Raw genomic sequence first — 6,075 nt, 5'->3', positions numbered from 1 at the left:
ATACGTATTTCTACTTCTCTTGTCTGACAAGGTGTTGGTCGTGTGAGATGCATATACATAGATATAAATAAAACTGTATAACCTACCATCATAGCTTATATTCTATTTGAAAAATCTCTGGGTTCTGTTTGCTATGGAGCTACTTGTTTTGTTGCTTGAAAATAATTTGCTTTCAAATTCCTGTAGTTCTAATACAGCATACTAAACTCCAGCTTTTTGTGAAGGTTCAGACTAACTTTTTTTTAGATAGAAAATATGTTAATCAAGTTAACGTTATACTACCATTGTCAGCTACAAGTTTTTAGAAAGCAGGCATGTGTTTAAGTACATTTAAGAAGAAATAACTGATTGTTCATGACCCTATGTATTAATTGTTCTGAATCGGATGAAATAATGCATAAATAATTTTTCCGTTTGCTTTGATAGTTCAGTTAGTTTCTCCAGATAGATGAAAAAAACCTCAGTTGATGTTAAAAGAACCATTTCAGTGCTGTAGACTGGTTTTGGTTTACTACCCTTAGAGGCATAAAGAAGCTATTTAATATAACAGATAAAACAGTCGTGTTTATGAAACCTTACTCATCTGAAAATGGAGAGGAAGGTATGTGTGTGGGAGTCTCAACTGATTTTTCATGATAAACTACTGATTTGAACACAAGTATGTAATTCATATGAAGAGCTGCATGGTACAGAGCAGAAAATAAATTCATTAACATCTTCTCATAGTTTGGCGGGGGGGGAAGCCCACATCTTTCCAGTGGTTTTATAATTTTCTAGTTGCATATACAAAATAGATAGTAGGAAAGCTTTTAAATCCTTATGTGGGATTATTTTGGGATATCCTTTTTCTGCATTCATTTAACTATTTGTCATGACCTTAGGTTTGCCCAATTATGAGGGTCATTTTTTGTTCAACCCTTTCTTAAACTATCCAGTCCCAATGGAACAGTTGAGTCTTATTAATGCTTAATGGTGTTTGGTCTCAGTAGCTTGGGAAAAGGATGCAGAGGAATAGGTTGAAGGCATAGTTGCACTCTTGCCATCTGGTAACAATGGCCAGATGCGTGTTTGAGAAAAGAGTACATGTATTCTTCAGCAACTGAGTTGTCGTATCTCCGCCTTTTGAGGGTTTGTTCCCTGCCACAGTTTCCTTTAAAATTAATGGGATTTCTCTGATCTGTAGGATATCATGTTCATGGATCAACATGCTTCATCAAAGTTTAAAAAAAAAAAAACACCCAACATAATTCCTGTTATAGAGCAACAAGATAGTTGTTTTTCAAGGTCTTATATGTAGACCTGCTTGCTTTGAATACTTTGTTAGTTAAGTCTCCTGCTTGTGGAGTCTCTGAGAAAACTAGAGAAAACACAAAGGAGGGCAGCAAAAAGCAGAGTGAACTCAATTTTTAGAGTGAGTAGAGGTGACTGGATCATAGACTATTAATATCATCAAGGTAGTAAGATAAATGAAGAGAGGGAATTGCTTGGTCTCAAATGGTAGGAGAAAGAGCAATCACTTAAGGCTAAGGAAGGAAAAGTTTGAACTAGATAATAAGGGCGGGGGAAGGAATGCTTTAAGCAGAGCAAGTGAGCAATGTTTTGCGGAATCTAAGGAAGAGTTTGAGGTACCATCACTCCAGAGGTGTGAGATTTAAATTAAAGATGTGGCTGGTAGGTTTTGGTATGAAAAATCACCTAAAATTCTAGTCAGGCTAAGTGGCACAGGCTGGGTTGCCTTACCCTATTTTTTACAGTTGTGATATGATGCAAGGAATGCCTGTGGCTTTGACTAGCTTTTAAAATGTAGTCTGTACTTCCACAGCCTGTTCATAGAGGTTACCAGGGAATGAAGGAAATGTATGCAGCAAGGGAGTGTAATGGGATAGACTGTAATAGTCAAGTAGCTTGTAATTTATACCTGTAACTATCTATTAATTCAGTTTGGGGGTTTTTTTTCTTTTTAAGTCGGTGCAGCTTCTCAGCACTGGATGACATTGGCAGCTAGAGTATTGCAGTGATAATGATTTCGTGATGCTGGAGAAAATGGCTTAAGACTGCTTTCAGCCTTTCTGAATGATGCCCTCATGTTGCGGATAATAAGGTTTGCCATAAAAAAAATGGGTTTGGAGAGCAGGGAAATCTTGTGTCCTCTTAAAAGAAAGCTTTCAAGTATTCATATTGAAACTTGGTACGACAATATGTCAAAATGTATTTAAAATAAAATGCGGCTTGTTCTGAGGCAGTCTCACTGTTTATACCAACCGCAATACTATTTCTGGCAATTCAGAAAGGACAGTTTCAAGCAGTCGCTAGTGAGAGTCAATGAAATGGAACAACCTCTTAAAAGTTTTGTCTTCCTCATCTTATTCTCCTGCTTATAGCACGTCTTCCCCTGTCAGACCTGGTTTATCTGTGCAAGATTTGCTCTATGCATCTTTCTCTTGGGATCTGGAATATATCTCTCTCTCTCCTGTGATTCAATTTCCTTCTTAGAGTTTTAAAAAAGTTCTTATTGGGTAATTAGATGATTCTGGGACATTGCATTGTGCCAGTTTTAAAGATATGTCGTTGTTAGAGTCAGAAGGGACTGTTCCAATCATCTGACCTCCTGCATGAGATGGTTACAGAATTTCATATAGTCGTTTTTATGTCTAACTTCCTTCTGAACTTCAATAAACAGCACTTGTTGTCTGAGATGATGATTTACTAAAACATAGATGCTACTATAACTTGCAGTACTCAGTCAGGGGAGGTGTCGGAAAAGTCAGATTTTAACATAACACCTTTTTGCTTAAACATCTTTTTTATGCAGCTTCAGTGTGTATTGCTTTGAGATGGAGCCAGAGGAAGATGGGGATCGTCTGCATCTCAAATGGCTCCATTCCCCGTGGTACAGAATAAGATGGATTGGCTTGATTATTCCATGTGCTTCTTTTGCTGAATTGTTTCTCCATTACGAAAGCAGTTGTTCAGACAGCAGTCCAGTGCTACCTGCTAGCTAATGGTTTGGAATATCTACTCAGAATAGGAATCGGGGGTTTTTAGTTTCTTTTTTTTTTTTTTTTTTAAATTCGGTATTAAAATATGTGGAATGGAATGGCCACTTGGTAGCAAAGCTGAACAGGAAGTAAAATGTGACGCTGCTTTTCAGAAATACTTTCATTTGTCTGGCTGTTGTGGTAGATTTGTGGGAAACTGTCAGGATTATAAAGGCACACTGACTTCTACCTGCAAGGCTACGTTTCTGTTTGTAATTGTGTTCCTAAGTTCCTACAATTATAATGCTACTTGTGGTGCTAATAGAAATTTTTTGATTCCTTGAATACAAGATGTACCGAATCAATTGGCTTTGCTTTCACCACGAGGTGAGTTGGGGCAATGTGAATGCCCCTTCCAGAGTCTCTAGCAGATTGAGAGACAATACTACATGAAAAAGCTTCAATGACAAGCTAAAGGGCTTATGTAGAGTTCTGTAGTTCTCTCTCTCTCCCTAATGTAGGTTTTGGTATTGTCCTAATGGCAAAGGCACACGCTCTGTATTTAAATGAGGCAAGATGGAATATGTTAGAAAATTGACAACAGTAAAACCCCAAGGTAACTGTGCTAGCTAACTTCTCTTTCTAGCTGTTGTTATTAAAAAAAAGGTTATTCAAATTATTATTTTTAATGCTTTAAGGAGATGTGGTTTGTAGGGAGACATAACACCATTTATCACATCAACCTGACGTATTGGGAGGTGGAACTCAGCAAGATTTTGTCTGTATGAGCCTTTCCTTTTCTTTAGGTGATGCCTGGATTTGTCTGGAAGTGTTTCAGCATGCAGGGCACTAGGTATGCTGCCTAGAAGCTGATAATGTCTCCTGGCACAGCACCGTAACAAAATAAAATTATGCTATGCTTTTTCCTCAGCCAGAGTTCTGACTGCATCAGCCCCTTTTACTTCATACCCCAGGAGACCAGATGCATGTCAGCTATGGGCTCCTGAGAGGAAAGCAATTGAAAGAAGTAAGAGGCATCTCTCTTGCAGCTGCACTTCAGGTGAGGTGAAGGGGGTGATTCCTGACAACACTCAGCAAGGTCTTGGGCTCCCACTGTGTTTGGAAATGTATGGACAAATGAATTTCTTTACGAGAATCGCTCTGCTGTTTCACACTGTCAAACGTGCAAAGTGCATATGTTACCGAGCTTCTCTGGATCCTAAATAAGAGACTGAATTCATTCCCCCTGCTCCTTGTTGCAGCAGATCTACTTTAAGCTAATGCTAAGTCAATAGGAGCAACATTCACTTACTGCCCTTCCTGTCCCGTGCTCTCACTGCATATTTTGGATGGATACATGTGTATGCTATTGAAGCAAATGAGCTTTTGTTCTGTTTAAAAAACAGGCCCTTTAAATTGGTTGTACAATGACAGACATTTGCAGAACATGTGGTATGAAGTAGTAATTCCTGCTACTGGAAAGCTTAGCGATTAAATCCAAAATAGTCATCCAGGATTTCTTCCATGATACCCTAATGTATCCCAACTCTCTTTTTGCGTGCATGCACACATATTACTCATGGACGTGGAATTAATAGAATTCTGGTTTTCCAAAAACTTTGGAGTCTTACAAGTGTCATTAATAAATAGCCCAAGGGTTTATAATTCTGATTCCCTTAAAATTTTCAGTTGCTTCCTTGAATGTCTTTCCAGTGATGTTTCATTCAAAGTTTCTTGCTTGGACTGTATTGGCTATGTAATGAAAAAGCAAGGTCAACCCAAGCTCTTGTGTAACCCATCAATTTTAATGTATTTTTGCTTGAGCCAAACAGCTTTTCATGCTCAAGATGGCAGGTACTCACCTCAGGTGTCATCCTTTTCCCTTGGACCTGAATGGAGCAAGAACCAAGGCCTTGCTGGAAACTATTACCTCCGAATATCTTTCTTAAATTCCTGGTTTATTGTGTGAAATAGTTTGCACAGCTCAGTACAAATAATGCATAAGAGCTGTATTATTAGCTGAGATGCAAAGCAGCAACTATTCAGATACACTGCATTTGATTAAATATGGTTATCTGTGTATGTTTAGGTGTTTGCTAGATCTGACGGGGTTTGTTGGCAGATATTTAAGTGATGCCAGATTGAAAGATTTTTTAGTCTGGAGTTTTTTGGGGGTGTTTTTTGTTTGGTTTTGGTTTTTGTTTTTTGAACCCCGCCAATTTCTGTGATCCAACTACAGTGCAGTCCTACAGCTAACCTGCGCTGGTACAACTAAGGACACACTAAATCAGAGGAGAGAGGGTGAAATTATTAACAGCTGGTACAACAGACAGTAGGAACTACTTAGCTTTTTTCAGCAGCAAAGCTACTTTAATACAGAGTAGTCATAAAGAATGACCATCTTCGCTTAGATTTACTACACTTGTACCAACCTTTCTGCCAAGGCAAAGCCCTGTTTTACGCCTTGCATATGGTTGGACCTGTTGCTCTACACAAACTTTGCCTAGTTTGTCTATAATGGAAGGGCCGTGGTCTGCTGCATTTGCAAAGGTGAGGCCAGTGGTGCAGTGCTGTTACCTCCCCATGCAGCTCTGTGCCAGGGGCGTCGGGGCTTGGGAGGGGGCAGCTAGTGCTGCGGTACCCGGGGATCTCAGTGGTCCTGGCTGCCTCCTTTGTTGGAGGCACTGTTGTTCAGCTCCGAGGGTGGAGCAGAGACGTCTGGCTGCATTATCTGGTGGTGGGAGCTGGCAGGAAGCCGTGCCCAGGTTTTTCCTGGGGCGGGGGGGAATCTTCTTTTCCCTCCTCCTTCCCTCTCCTGTCCTAGGGTGGCCCTGCACCTAAGGCCTCGCCCGAGAGCTGAGGCTGAGGGGCCTCTTCCAAGGGTGCTGTAGGCGAGAGACGCCCCGGTGAGCGAACGGGCGCTCTGAGGTGGTGCCCCGCGGGGGGGGACTGCGGACGCCCGTTCAGCCCGGACGGGGAAAGCGGCCCCTCCGCCGCCCTCGGGCTTCGCCGCCTGACAAAATGGCTCCCCGCGCCGTGCCGCCGGCGGTGGGGCCTTGCCTTGCCCCGGCTCCAGGAGTCCGGGCGGCCCCGCGGA

Source organism: Haliaeetus leucocephalus, unplaced genomic scaffold (genome assembly GCF_000737465.1).
Source record: "Haliaeetus leucocephalus isolate CR32 unplaced genomic scaffold, Haliaeetus_leucocephalus-4.0 Scaffold229, whole genome shotgun sequence".
Classification (NCBI taxonomy): domain Eukaryota; kingdom Metazoa; phylum Chordata; class Aves; order Accipitriformes; family Accipitridae; genus Haliaeetus; species Haliaeetus leucocephalus.
The sequence above is the reverse complement of the archived record's forward strand: the minus strand, read 5'-3'. Positions refer to the sequence as shown.